The following is a 14908-nucleotide window of genomic DNA, read 5'->3' on the forward strand; positions in this document are numbered from 1 at the left end:
ATTCAAAAGTATAACTTTTTGGACGACATGGTTCCAGTAATGCCTGGCGAAAACCAAACCATCCGTCTGAAGCGCAGCTGGGTCCTGCAGCAAGACAATGATCCAAAACACACATTCAAGTCTACATGAAAATAGCTAAAAAGCAACAAATTGGAAGTTTTGGAATGGCCTAGTCAAAGTCCAGACCTAATCCCAATTGAGATGTTGTGGCAGGACTTGAAACGAGCAGTTCATGCTTGAAAACCCACGTAACTGAGTTAAAGCAGTTCTGCATGGAAGAGTGGGCCAAAATTCCTCCACAGCGACGTGAGAGACTGATCAACAACTACAGGAAGCATTTGGTTGGAGTCATTGCAGCTAAAGGTGGCACAACCAGTTATTGAGTGTAAGGGGGCAATTACTTTTTCACACAGGGGAATTGGGTGTTGCATAACTTTGTTTATAAAATAAATGAAATAAATACGTAATTGTTGTGTTATTTGTCCACTTATGTTCCCTTTATCTAATATTAGGTTTTGGTTGAAGATCTGATAACATTCAGTATCACAAATATGCAAAAGTAGAAAAAATTAGAAAGGGGGCAAATACTTTTTTATAGCACTGTATGTCCGTGAGTCAAAAGTTGCATTTCACTCTAACGTTGCCTTACCTAACGTAGCCTGAAGTCACCCTTAGCACACCCAGTGCCTCAGAGTGAGTGAGACTGTGATAGTCGTTATTAAAAGTAAGTGTGGTCATGTTTTGCATTAGCTCTGTGTTCCTGGTTGAAGTGTGTGAGTGGTTCCTGTGCGTTTGATGACATTCCCTCTCTATCTCTGCTCTCTCTCTCCCAGTTCTCTCTCCTAATTATCTCTCTCTCTCCCAGTTCTCTCTCTCTCAGTTCTCTCTCTCTCAGTTCTCTCTCTCTGCTCTCTCTCTCTCCCAGTTCTCTCTCCTAATTATCTCTCTCTCTCCCAGTTCTCTCTCCTAATTATCTCTCTCTCTCCCAGTTCTCTCTCTTCCAGTTATCTCTCTCCCAGTTATCTCTCTCTCCCAGTTCTCCCTCTCCCAGTTCTCTCTCTCCCAGTTCTCTCTCTCCCAGTTATCTCTCTCTCCCAGCTCTCTCTCCCAGTTCTCTCTCTCTCAGTTCTCTCTCTCCCAGTTCTCTCTCTCTCAGTTCTCTCTCTCCCAGTTATCCCTCTCTCTCCCAGTTCTCCCTCTTCCAGTTCTCTCTCTTCCAGTTATCTCTCTCCCAGTTATCTCTCTCTCTCCCAGTTCTCTCTCTCTCTCAGTTCTCTCTCTCCCAGTTATCTCTCTCTCAGTTCTCTCTCTCCCAGTTATCCCTCTCTCTCCCAGTTCTCCCTCTTCCAGTTCTCTCTCTTCCAGTTATCTCTCTCCCAGTTATCTCTCTCTCTCCCAGTTCTCCCTCTCCCAGTTCTCTCTCTCCCAGTTATCTCTCTCCCAGTTATATCTCTCTCTCCCAGCTTTCTCTCTCCCAGCTCTCTCTCTCCCAGCTTTCTCTCCCAGCTACAGTTGAAGTCGGAAGTTTACATACACTTAGGTCGGAGTCATTAAAACTCGTTTTTCAACCACTCCACAAATTTCTTGTTAACAAACTATAGTTTTGGCAAGTCGGTTAGGACATCTACTTTGTGCATGACACAAGTAATTTTTCCAACAATTGTTTACAGACAGATTATTTCACTTATAATTCACTGTATCACAATTCCAGTGGGTCAGAAGTTTACATACACTAAGTTGACTGTGCCTTTAAACAGCTTGGAAAATTCCAGAAAATGATGTCATGGCTTTGGAAGCTTCTGATAGGCTAATTGACAACATTTGAGTGAATTTGAGATGTACCTGTGGATGTATTTCAAGGCCTACCTTCACACTCAGTGCCTCTTTGCTTGACATCATGGAAAAATCAAAAGAAATCAGCCAAGATATCAGAAAAAAAATGGTAGACCTCCACAAGTCTGGTTCATCCTTCAGAGCAATTTCCAAACGCCTGAAGGTACCACATTCATCTGTACAAACAATAGTACGCAAGTATAAACACCATGGGACCACGCAGCCGTCATACCGCTCAGGAAGGAGACGCGTTCTGTCTCCTAGAGATGAACGTTCTTTGGTGCGAAAAGTGCAAGCCGAAGAACACTATCCCAAATGTGAAGCACGGGGGTGGCAGCATCATGCTGTGGGGGTGCTTTGCTGCAGGAGGGAATGGTGCACTTCACAAAATAGATGGCATCATGAGGAAGGAAAATGATGTGGATATATTGAAGCAATATCTCAAGACATCAGTCAGGAAGTTAAAGCTTGGTCGCAAATGGTCTTCCAAATGGACAATGACCCCAAGCATACTTCCAAAGTTGTGGCAAAATGGCTTAAGGACAACAAAGTCAAGGTATTGGAGTGGCCATGACAAAGCCCTGACCTCAATCCTGTAGAAAATGTGTGGGCAGAACTGAAAAAGCATGTGCGAGCAAGGAGGCCTACAAACCTGACTCACTGGGAATGTGATGAAAGAAATAAAAGCTGAAATAAATCATTCTCTCTACTATTATTCTGACATTTCACATTCTTAAAATAAAGTGGTGATCCTAACTGACCTAAGACAGGGAATTTTTACTTGTCTGTCTGTCTGTCTGTCTGTCTGTCTGTCTGTCTGTCTGTCTGTCTGTCTGTCTGTCTGTCTGACTGTCTGTCTGTCTGTCTGTCTGTATGTATGTCTGTCTCCTCTGTCTCTCTCTCTGTCTCTCTCTCTCTCTCTCTCTCTCTCTCTCTCTCTCTCTCTCTCTCTCTCTCTCTCTCTCTCTCTCTCTCTCTCTCTCTCTCTCTCTCTCTCTCTCTCTCTCTCTCTCTCTCTCTCTCTCTCTCTCTCTCTCTCTCTCTCTCTCTCTCTCTCTCTCTCTCTTCACAACATTGGACACCTCCCTCCCACCCACCCTTCACCACCTGGCCAGACTCCAGCCTTCCTGCACTGCGTGACTGTGACTGTGTGTGGTGTCGACAATTTTACAATGTGACAAGAGTTAATCCTCTAACGCTGTGTAAGGTTTCCCTCATTAGAAACACTGTACAACAAGGATCATCAATTAGATTCAGCCCCGGGTAAATTTTTTCTTGAGCGGTTGGTCGGGGGGCCAGAACATAATTAAAAATAATTTGTAGACTACAAATTGACCGCAAGAAGCCCAAACTGTTTGACTAAAACATAATAATTTCAAACCTTGCTTACATTTGTATACGATCACATCTCTCTATTATGCGTGGGAATACTTGGAAACTGAGTTCCAAAATTAAAATCACTTGGAGCTGATTTCCTGGTGTTTTTACAGTCTATTATGTCAAACAACGAAAAAATAAAATAGAATTTTGCTCAGAAAACCTGGGAGCCAAATAAAACCACCCTCGGGCCAAATTCAGTCCGCGGGCTGCCAGTTGGGGAACCTTTCTGTACAACAAAGAAAAACTTTGGAGAAACTTTTGAAAAGAAAAGAGTGGTCCTGCTACAGCCCAGAGGTCTACTGTTCTCCTGGTCCTGGTCCTGCTACAGCCCAGAGGTCTACTGTTCTCCTGGTCCTGGTCCTACTACAGCCTAGAGGTCTACTGTTCTCCTGGTCCTGCTACAGCCTAGAGGTCTACTGTTCTCCTGGTCCTACTACAGCCCAGAGGTCTACTGTTCTCCTGGTCCTGGTCCTGCTACAGCCTAGAGGTCTACTGTTCTCCTGGTCCTGCTACAGCCTAGAGGTCTACTGTTCTCCTGGTCCTGGTCTTGCTACAGCCTAGAGGTCTACTGTTCTCCTGGTCCTGGTCCTGCTACAGCCCAGAGGTCTACTGTTCTCCTGGTCCTGGTCCTGCTACAGCCTAGAGGTCTACTGTTCTCCTGGTCCTGGTCCTACTACAGCCTAGAGGTCTACTGTTCTCCTTGTCCTGGTCCTACTACAGCCCAGAGGTCTACTGTTCTCCTGGTCCTACTACAGCCTAGAGGTCTACTGTTCTTCTGGTCCTACTACAGCCTAGAGGTCTACTGTTCTTCTGGTCCTACTACAGCCTAGAGGTCTACTGTTCTCCTGGTCCTGGTCCTGCTACAGCCTAGAGGTCTACTGTTCTCCTGGTCCTGCTACAGCCTAGAGGTCTACTGTTCTCCTGGTCCTGGTCCTACTACAGCCTAGAGGTCTACTGTTCTTCTGGTCCTGGTCCTGCTACAGCCCAGAGGTCTACTGTTCTCCTGGTCCTGGTCCTACTACAGCCCAGAGGTCTACTGTTCTTCTGGTCCTACTACAGCCTAGAGGTCTACTGTTCTCCTGGTCCTGGTCCTGCTACAGCCCAGAGGTCTGCTGTTCTCCTGGTCCTGGTCCTACTACAGCCTAGAGGTCTACTGTTCTCCTGGTCCTACTACAGCCCAGAGGTCTACTGTTCTCCTGGTCCTGCTACAACCCAGAGGTCTACTGTTCTCCTGGTCCTACTACAGCCCAGAGGTCTACTGTTCTCCTGGTCCTACTACAGCCCAGAGGTCTACTGTTCTCCTGGCCTTGCTTCTAACAGGAAGAGAGGGAGTCAATAGTTCTAGAGGGGCAGTAATGTACTTTTAGTCAGGTTTGATATTTTTGGAACTTTATACAGAATGAGTCAGAAGCATATAAAGTGAACTGCAAGTTACTTAAAATTCCTACTATGACTAAAGGCTGAAATTGTGATATTCTTCTTCCTATCTGTTCTCATGCTCATTCCTCTTGAATTACTTCATTGTCTTTCATTATGTCCAGGGCAGTGTGTCAGTCTTCCGCTTGTTTTTCTGTCCCTCCCTGTATAGCACACATGTTGGTTCAGGTTGACTTGCCACCCAAAGTCTGTTTTCTGAGCCACAGGAGTTGAGCGAATGTGTGGCATTCACACACTAACACACACTGACGAGGGTCACACACACACACACACCCGACACACACGTGTGCGCTCACACACACACACACACACGTGTACGCACCTCTGCGCTTACACACACAACTGCACACACTGGCATGCACTAACGCACACAAACACACACTGGAATCACACGCACAAACATTCAAACTTCACAGAGGTGTCAATGAGAAGAGAGGGTGGACTTAGTCAGAGTGACTGACTGAGTGACTGAGTGATTCAGAGTGACTGAGTGACTGAGTAACAGCATTATAGTCTGTGTGAATGATCAGCTGGCAGTGTTTTGCAGTGTACAACAGCATGCAGAGACATACTGCACCCCCGTCTGATCTCTCAGCTCTGAGACAGGGATATCCTCTGGACGTTAACACAGACGTGTGAGACATAATACTACTCACTAAAGGCACACTCTCAGGAATAAAGGTTTAGATTTGTTCTTAAAGGGATACAAACGCTTGTCGATGTAGTGTTACCCTGTAAGGTACAGTGAGGGAAAAAAGTATTTGATCCCCTGCTGATTTTGTACGTTTGCCCACTGACAAAGAAATGATCAGTCTATAATTTTAATGGTAGGTTTATTTGAACAGTGAGAGACAGAATAACAACAAAAAAATCCAGAAAAACGCATGTCAAAAATGTTATAAATTGATTTTCATTTTAATGAGGGAAATAAGTTTTTGACCCCCTCTCAATCAGAAAGATTTCTGGCTCCCAGGTGTCTTTTATACAGGTAACGAGCTGAGATTAGGAGCACACTATTAAAGGGAGTGCTCCTAATCTCAGTTTGTTACCTGTATAAAAGACACCTGTCCACAGAAGCAATCAATCAATCAAATTCCAAACTCTCCACCATGGCCAAGACCAAAGAGCTCTCCAAGGATGTCAGGAACAAGATTGTAGACCTACACAAGGCTGGAATGGGCTACAAGACCATCGCCAAGCAGCTTGGTGAGAAGGTGACAACAGTTGGTGCGATTATTCGCAAATGGAAGAAACACAATATCCCTCGGCGTGGGGCTCCATGCAAGATCTCACCTCGTGGAGTTGCAATGATCATGAGAACGGTGAGGAATCAGCCCAGAAATACACAGGAGGATCTTGTCAATGATCTCAAGGCAGCTGGGACCATAGTCACCAAGAAAACAATTGGTAACACACTACGCCGTGAAGGACTGAAATCCTGCAGCGCCCGCAAGGTCCCCATGCTCAAGAAAGCACATATACAGGCCTGTTTGAAGTTTGCCAATGAACATCTGAATGATTCAGAGGAGAACTGGGTGAAAGTGTTGTGGTCATATGAGACCAAAATTGATCTCTTTGGCATCAACTCAACTCGCCGTGTTTGGAGGAGGAGGAATGCTGCCTATGACCCCAAGAACACCATCCCCACCGTCAAACATGGAGGTGGAAACATTATGCTTTGGGGGTGTTTTTCTGCTAAGGGGACAGGACAACTTCACCGCATCAAAGGGACGATGGACAGGGCCATGTACCATCACATCTTGGGTGAGAACCTCCTTCCCTCAGCCAGGGCATTGAAAATGGGTCATGGATGGGTATTCCAGCATGACAATGACCCAAAATACACGGCCAAGGCAACAAAGGAGTGGCTCAAGAAGAAGCACATTAAGGTCCTGGAGTGGCCTAGCCAGTCTCCAGACCTTAATCCCATAGAAAATCTGTGGAGGGAGCTGAAGGTTCGAGTTGCCAAACGTCAGCCTCGAAACCTTAATGACTTGGAGAAGATATGCAAAGAGGAGTGGGACAAAATCCCTCCTGAGATGTGTGCAAACCTGGTGGCCAACTACAAGAAACGCCTGATCTCTGTGATTGCCAACAAGGGTTTTCCACCAAGTACTAAGTCATGTTTTGCAGAGGGGTCAAAAACTTATTTCCCTCATTAAAATGAAAATCAATTTATAACATTTTTGACATGCGTTTTTCTGGATTTTTTTGTTGTTATTCTGTCTCTCACTGTTCAAATAAACCTACCATTAAAATTATAGACTGATCATGTCTTTGTCAGTGGGCAAACATACAAAATCAGCAGGGGATCAAATACTTTTTTCCCTCACTGTACCTCCTTTGTACCTTTAGTTATAGGTGCATAGTTGTACCCTTGCAGTTCGTACCTTAAAAGAGCAAATAGTGTACCTCATGGGACAAGATGGTGCAGGTACAAAAGGAAAAGGTACACATCAGCCTGTTCAGGGTGCCACCACAGTGACAAAGACGTTTGTTCCTTTTAAATGGCAAAAATGTACCGCTAAAAAGGTTTTAGGTGTTGTTTTAACACTGTGGGGTGTAAAGCGTATATTTGCATATTTCCCAGGGTGCCTTTCAAGTGTATTTTAGAGTTACCAGTACCACCCATGACTGTGTTTGCTAGTGACAGAGACATGATTGTTGCATTCAATGGCTTTCAGTCCTGTAGCCTTCACCAAGTGAGTGCCTAAGATAATATTTTATCATTGGAAATAAACTCTTTATGACAATACATTACATATACAGTATCCTAAGGCCATACTTTGACAGCCTAATTTTACCCCAACACAGTGGTCTGAAACTCCTGGTTTGCAGGGCCACATCAGGCATGTCACATTATGCCGGCTTGCAAAGTGATATTTAATTCCTTTTGGAATGCAGCCAGAGTTAGGATATCCGAAAATGTAATTTAATCACCTGCAACCTGTTCAGAATGACCGGCAAGGTGGGGGAAAATTGATAAATGAGACTACCTAAACCATCTAAACTGGAACAACCATCTTAGTAACTGGTGCAATAAGTCCAACTACTAACAGATTTGATTTGTTTAGAAAATAAAATGTTATTTATCTTTGTGTAGCATTAGATCAATCAATCAATCAACCAATGTGCAAAAACAAACATATTGAAACAAACTATTCAAAAAATGCAATAGAGCATGCTATATTATCCACACAGGTATCCTAAAAGGTACCCAACAGTACCATGTCAGATTACATGTGTACCTCTGAAGGTACAGCATGTGTATTTTGATATTTTTGTACCCCAGGGAACAATACTGGACCCTAACCGTACCCATATTTCTAAGAGTACCACCTCCGATGATTACCTGTTCACTATAATGCTGACTCTGTGGACCAGCTCTGATGTTTACCTGTTCACTATAATGCTAACTTTGTGGACCACCTCCGATGTTTACCTGTTCACCATGATGCTGACTCTGTGGTCAGCTCTGATGTTTACCTGTTCACTATAATGCTGACTCTGTGGACCAGATCTGATGTTTACCTGTTCACTATAATGCTGACTCTGTGGACCAGATCTGATGTTTACCTGTTCACTATAATGCTGACTCTGTGGACCAGATCTGATGTTTACCTGTTCACTATAATGCTGACTCTGTGGTCAGCTCTGATGTTTACCTGTTCACCATAATGCTGACTCTGTGGTCAGCTCTGATGTTTACCTGTTCACTATAATGCTGACTCTGTGGTCAGCTCTGATGTTTACCTGTTCACTATAATGCTGACTCTGTGGACCAGATCTGATGTTTACCTGTTCACTATAATGCTGACTCTGTGGACTAGCTCTGATGTTTACCTGTTCACTATAATGCTGACTCTGTGGACCAGATCTGATGTTTACCTGTTCACTATAATGCTGACTCTGTGGTCAGCTCTGATGTTTACCTGTTCACCATAATGCTGACTCTGTGGTCAGCTCTGATGTTTACCTGTTCACTATAATGCTGACTCTGTGGACCAGATCTGATGTTTACCTGTTCACTATAATGCTGACTCTGTGGTCAGCTCTGATGTTTACCTGTTCACTATAATGCTGACTCTGTGGACCAGATCTGATGTTTACCTGTTCACTATAATGCTGACTCTGTGGTCAGCTCTGATGTTTACCTGTTCACTATAATGCTGACTCTGTGGTCAGCTCTGATGTTTACCTGTTCACTATAATGCTGATTCTGTGGTCAGCTCTGATGTTTACCTGTTCTCTATAATGCTGACTCTGTGGTCAGCTCTGATGTTTACCTGTTCACTATAATGCTGACTCTGTGGTCAGCTCTGATGTTTACCTGTTCACTATAATGATAACTCTGTGGACCAGCTCTGATGTTTACCTGTTCACTATAATGCTGACTCTGTGGTCAGCTCTGATGTTTACCTGTTCACTATAATGCTGACTCTGTGGTCAGCTCTGATGTTTACCTGTTCACTATAATGCTGACTCTGTGGTCCACCACATACTGTCTACCACCACATACTGTCTACGACCATATGGGGTAACTGTCAAAACTCAGAGAAAGGGGAAGAGAGAGAGAGAGAGAGAGAGAGAGAGAGAGAGAGAGAGAGAGAGAGAGAGAGAGAGAGAGAGAGAGAGAGAGAGAGAGAGAGAGAGAGAGAGAGAGGGGGAGAGAGAGAGAGAGAGAGAGAGAGAGAGAGAGAGGGGGAGAGAGAGAGAGAGGGACCTGCCCTGGGGTTTGTCCCTCCTTCAGTAGGAGATATGCCTAACAGTAGAGGGGTGTCCCAACCACTGTACTCTATGGGTGAATAAACTTTACAACCTACTGTATGGGTGAGTAAACATTACAAGCCATTCCTGGAAGAAAGCTGTGCTGCAGCCAGCTGGCCTTTAGGTTGAACAGGAGAGGAAGAGGGAGTGTTGGTTAGAAACATTTATGTGTTGTTTCGTTGCTCATCTCAACAGGTCACAGCTAGGTCTCATCTCAACAGGTCTCATCTCAACAGGTCTCATCTCAACAGGTCACAACCAGGTCTCATCTCAACAGGTCTCATCTCAACAGGTCACAACCAGGTCTCATCTCAACAGGTCAAATCTCAACAGGTCACAACCAGGTCTCAACTCAACAGGTCTCTTCTCAATAGGTCACATCTCAACAGGTCTCATCTCACCAGGTCTCATCTCAACAGGTCACAGCCAGATCACATCTCAACAGGTCACAGCCAGGTCTCATCTCAACAGGTCACAACCAGGTCTCATCTCAACAGGTCACAACCAGGTCTCATCTCAACAGGTCACAGCCAGGTCTCATCTCAACAGGTCGCAGCCAGGTCTCATCTCAAAAGGTCGCAGCCAGGTCTCATCTCAACAGGTCGCAGCCAGGTCTCATCTCAACAGGACACAGCCAGGTCTCATCTCAACAGCTCTCATCTCAACAGGTCGCACCCAGGTCTCATCTCAACAGGACACAGCCAGGTCTCATCTCAACAGGTCACAACCAGGTCTCAAGGAAAACAGCTTGCTTTTCTTCTCTCTATATCACTTGGGTTTGTGCATGTTGTAACAGGGTCTCATCTCAACAGGTTGGTACATGTTGTAACAGGGTCTCATCTCAACAGGTTGGTGCATGTTGTAACAGGGTCTCATCTCAACAGGTTGGTACATGGTGTAACAGGGTCTCATCTCAACAGGTTGGTACATGTTGTAACAGGGTCTCATCTCAACAGGTTGGTACATGTTGTAACAGGGTCTCATCTCAACAGGTTGGTGCATGTTGTAACAGGGTCTCATCTCAACAGGTTGGTACATGTTGTAACAGGGTCTCATCTCAACAGGTTGGTACATGTTGTAACAGAGTCTCATCTCAACAGGTTGGTACATGTTGTAACAGGGTCTCATCTCAACAGGTTGGTACATGTTGTAACAGGGTCTCATCTCAACAGGTTTGTGCATGTTGTAACAGGGTCTCATCTCAACAGGTTGGTACAGGTTGGTACATGTTGTAACAGGTTGGTACATGTTGTAACAGGGTCTCATGTCAACAGGTTGGTGCATGTTGTAACATGGTCTCATGTCAACAGGTTGATACATGTTGTAACAGGTTGGTACATGTTGTAACAGGTTGGTACATGTTGTAACAGGTTGGTACATGTTGTAACAGGTTGGTGCATGTTGTAACAGGTTTGTGCATGTTGTAACAGGTTGGTACATGTTGTAACAGGTTGGTACATGTTGTAACAGGGTCTCAGGTCAACAGGTTGGTGCATGTTGTAACAGAGTCTCATGTCAACAGGTTGGTACATGTTGTAACAGGTTGGTACATGTTGTAACAGGGTCTCATGTCAACAGGTTGGTGCATGTTGTAACAGGTTGGTACATGTTTTAACAGGTTGGTGCATGTTGTAACAGCTTGGTACATGTTGTAACAGGTTGGTACATGTTGTAACAGGTTGGTGCATGTTGTAACAGGGTCTCATGTCAACAGGTTGGTACATGTTGTAACAGGTTGGTACATGTTGTACCAGGGTCTCATGTCAACAGGTTTGTGCATGTTGTAACATGGTCTCATGTCAACAGGTTGGTACATGTTGTAACAGGTTGGTACATGTTGTAACAGGTTCGTACATGTTGTAACAGGGTCTCATGTCAACAGGTTGGTACAGGTTGGTACATGTTGTAACAGGTTGGTACATGTTGTAACAGGGTCTCATGTCAACAGGTTGGTGCATGTTGTAACATGGTCTCATGTCAACAGGTTGGTACATGTTGTAACAGGTTGGTACATGTTGTAAAAGGTTGGTACATGTTGTAACAGGTTGGTACATGTTGTAACAGGTTTGTGCATGTTGTAACAGGTTGGTACATGTTGTAACAGGGTCTCATGTCAACAGGTTGGTGCATGTTGTAACAGAGTCTCATGTCAACAGGTTGGTACATGTTGTAACAGGTTGGTACATGTTGTAACAGGGTCTCATGTCAACAGGTTGGTGCATGTTGTAACAGGGTCTCATGTCAACAGGTTGGTACATGTTGTAACAGGTTGGTACATGTTGTAACAGGGTCTCATGTCAACAGGTTGGTGCATGTTGTAACAGGGTCTCATGTCAACAGGTTGGTGCATGTTGTAACAGGTTGGTACATGTTTTAACAGGTTGGTGCATGTTGTAACAGGTTGGTACATGTTGTAACAGGTTGGTACATGTTGTAACAGGTTGGTGCATGTTGTAACAGGTTGGTACATGTTGTAACAGGTTGGTGCATGTTGTAACAGGTTTGTGCATGTTGTAACAGGTTGGTACATGTTGTAACAGGTTGGTACATGTTGTAACAGGGTCTCATGTCAACAGGTTGGTGCATGTTGTAACAGAGTCTCATGTCAACAGGTTGGTACATGTTGTAACAGGTTGGTACATGTTGTAACAGGGTCTCATGTCAACAGGTTGGTGCATGTTGTAACAGGGTCTCATGTCAACAGGTTGGTGCATGTTGTAACAGGGTCTCATGTCAACAGGTTGGTGCATGTTGTAACAGGTTGGTACATGTTTTAACAGGTTGGTGCATGTTGTAACAGGTTGGTACATGTTGTAACAGGTTGGTACATGTTGTAACAGGTTGGTGCATGTTGTAACAGGGTCTCATGTCAACAGGTTGGTACAGGTTGGTACATGTTGTAACAGGTTGGTACATGTTGTACCAGGGTCTCATGTCAACAGGGTGTGCATGTTGTAACATGGTCTCATGTCAACAGGTTGGTACATGTTGTAACAGGTTGGTACATGTTGTAACAGGTTCGTACATGTTGTAACAGGGTATCATGTCAACAGGTTGGTACAGGTTTGTACATGTTGTAACAGGTTGGTACATGTTGTAACAGGGTCTCATGTCAACAGGTTGGTGCATGTTGTAACATGATCTCATGTCAACAGGTTGGTACATGTTGTAACAGGTTGGTACATGTTGTAACAGGTTGGTACATGTTGTAACAGGTTGGTACATGTTGTAACAGGTTGGTACATGTTGTAACAGGTTTGTGCATGTTGTAACAGGTTGGTACATGTTGTAACAGGTTGGTACATGTTGTAACAGGGTCTCATGTCAACAGGTTGGTACATGTTGTAACAGGTTGGTACATGTTGTAACAGGGTCTCATGTCAACAGGTTGGTGCATGTTGTAACAGGGTCTCATGTCAACAGGTTGGTGCATGTTGTAACAGGTTGGTACATGTTTTAACAGGTTGGTGCATGTTGTAACAGGTTGGTACATGTTGTAACAGGTTGGTACATGTTGTAACAGGTTGGTGCATGTTGTAACAGGTTGGTACATGTTGTAACAGGTTGGTGCATGTTGTAACAGGTTTGTGCATGTTGTAACAGGTTGGTACATGTTGTAACAGGTTGGTACATGTTGTAACAGGGTCTCATGTCAACAGGTTGGTGCATGTTGTAACATGGTCTCATGTCAACAGGTTGGTACATGTTGTAACAGGTTGGTACATGTTGTAACAGGGTCTCATGTCAACAGGTTGGTGCATGTTGTAACAGGGTCTCATGTCAACAGGTTGGTGCATGTTGTAACAGGGTCTCATGTCAACAGGTTGGTGCATGTTGTAACAGGTTGGTACATGTTTTAACAGGTTGGTGCATGTTGTAACAGGTTGGTTCATGTTGTAACAGGTTGGTACATGTTGTAACAGGTTGGTGCATGTTGTAACAGGGTCTCATGTCAACAGGTTGGTACAGGTTGGTACATGTTGTAACAGGTTGGTACATGTTGTACCAGGGTCTCATGTCAACAGGGTGTGCATGTTGTAACATGGTCTCATGTCAACAGGTTGGTACATGTTGTAACAGGTTGGTACATGTTGTAACAGGTTCGTACATGTTGTAACAGGGTATCATGTCAACAGGTTGGTACAGGTTGGTACATGTTGTAACAGGTTGGTACATGTTGTAACAGGGTCTCATGTCAACAGGTTGGTGCATGTTGTAACATGATCTCATGTCAACAGGTTGGTACATGTTGTAACAGGTTGGTACATGTTGTAACAGGTTGGTACATGTTGTAACAGGTTGGTACATGTTGTAACAGGTTGGTACATGTTGTAACAGGTTTGTGCATGTTGTAACAGGTTGGTACATGTTGTAACAGGTTGGTACATGTTGTAACAGGGTCTCATGTCAACAGGTTGGTACATGTTGTAACAGGTTGGTACATGTTGTAACAGGGTCTCATGTCAACAGGTTGGTGCATGTTGTAACAGGGTCTCATGTCAACAGGTTGGTGCATGTTGTAACAGGTTGGTACATGTTTTAACAGGTTGGTGCATGTTGTAACAGGTTGGTACATGTTGTAACAGGTTGGTACATGTTGTAACAGGTTGGTGCATGTTGTAACAGGTTGGTACATGTTGTAACAGGTTGGTGCATGTTGTAACAGGTTTGTGCATGTTGTAACAGGTTGGTACATGTTGTAACAGGTTGGTACATGTTGTAACAGGGTCTCATGTCAACAGGTTGGTGCATGTTGTAACATGGTCTCATGTCAACAGGTTGGTACATGTTGTAACAGGTTGGTACATGTTGTAACAGGGTCTCATGTCAACAGGTTGGTGCATGTTGTAACAGGGTCTCATGTCAACAGGTTGGTGCATGTTGTAACAGGGTCTCATGTCAACAGGTTGGTGCATGTTGTAACAGGGTCTCATGTCAACAGGTTGGTGCATGTTGTAACAGGTTGGTACATGTTTTAACAGGTTGGTGCATGTTGTAACAGGTTGGTACATGTTGTAACAGGTTGGTACATGTTGTAACAGGTTGGTACATGTTGTAACAGGTTGGTACATGTTGTAACAGGTTGGTGCATGTTGTAACAGGTTTGAGCATGTTGTAACAGGTTGGTACATGTTGTAACAGGGTCTCATGTCAACAGGTTGGTACATGTTTTAACAGGGTCTCATCTCAACAGGTTGGTACATGTTGTAACAGGGTCTCATGTCAACAGGTTGGTACATGTTGTAACAGGGTCTCATCTAAACAGGTTTGTGCATGTTGTAACAGGGTCTCATGTCAACAGGTTGGTGCATGTTGTAACAGGTTGGTACATTTTGTAACAGGGTCTCATCTCAACAGGTTGGTACATGTTGTAACAGGTTTGTGCATGTTGTAACAGGTTGGTACATGTTGTAACAGGTTGGTGCATGTTGTAACAGGTTGGTACATGTTGTAACAGGTTGGTACATGTTGTAACAGGGTCTCATGTCAA

The sequence above is a fragment of the Coregonus lavaretus genome, assembly GCF_964263955.1.
Source record: "Coregonus lavaretus genome assembly, contig: HAP1_SCAFFOLD_424, whole genome shotgun sequence".
Classification (NCBI taxonomy): domain Eukaryota; kingdom Metazoa; phylum Chordata; class Actinopteri; order Salmoniformes; family Salmonidae; genus Coregonus; species Coregonus lavaretus.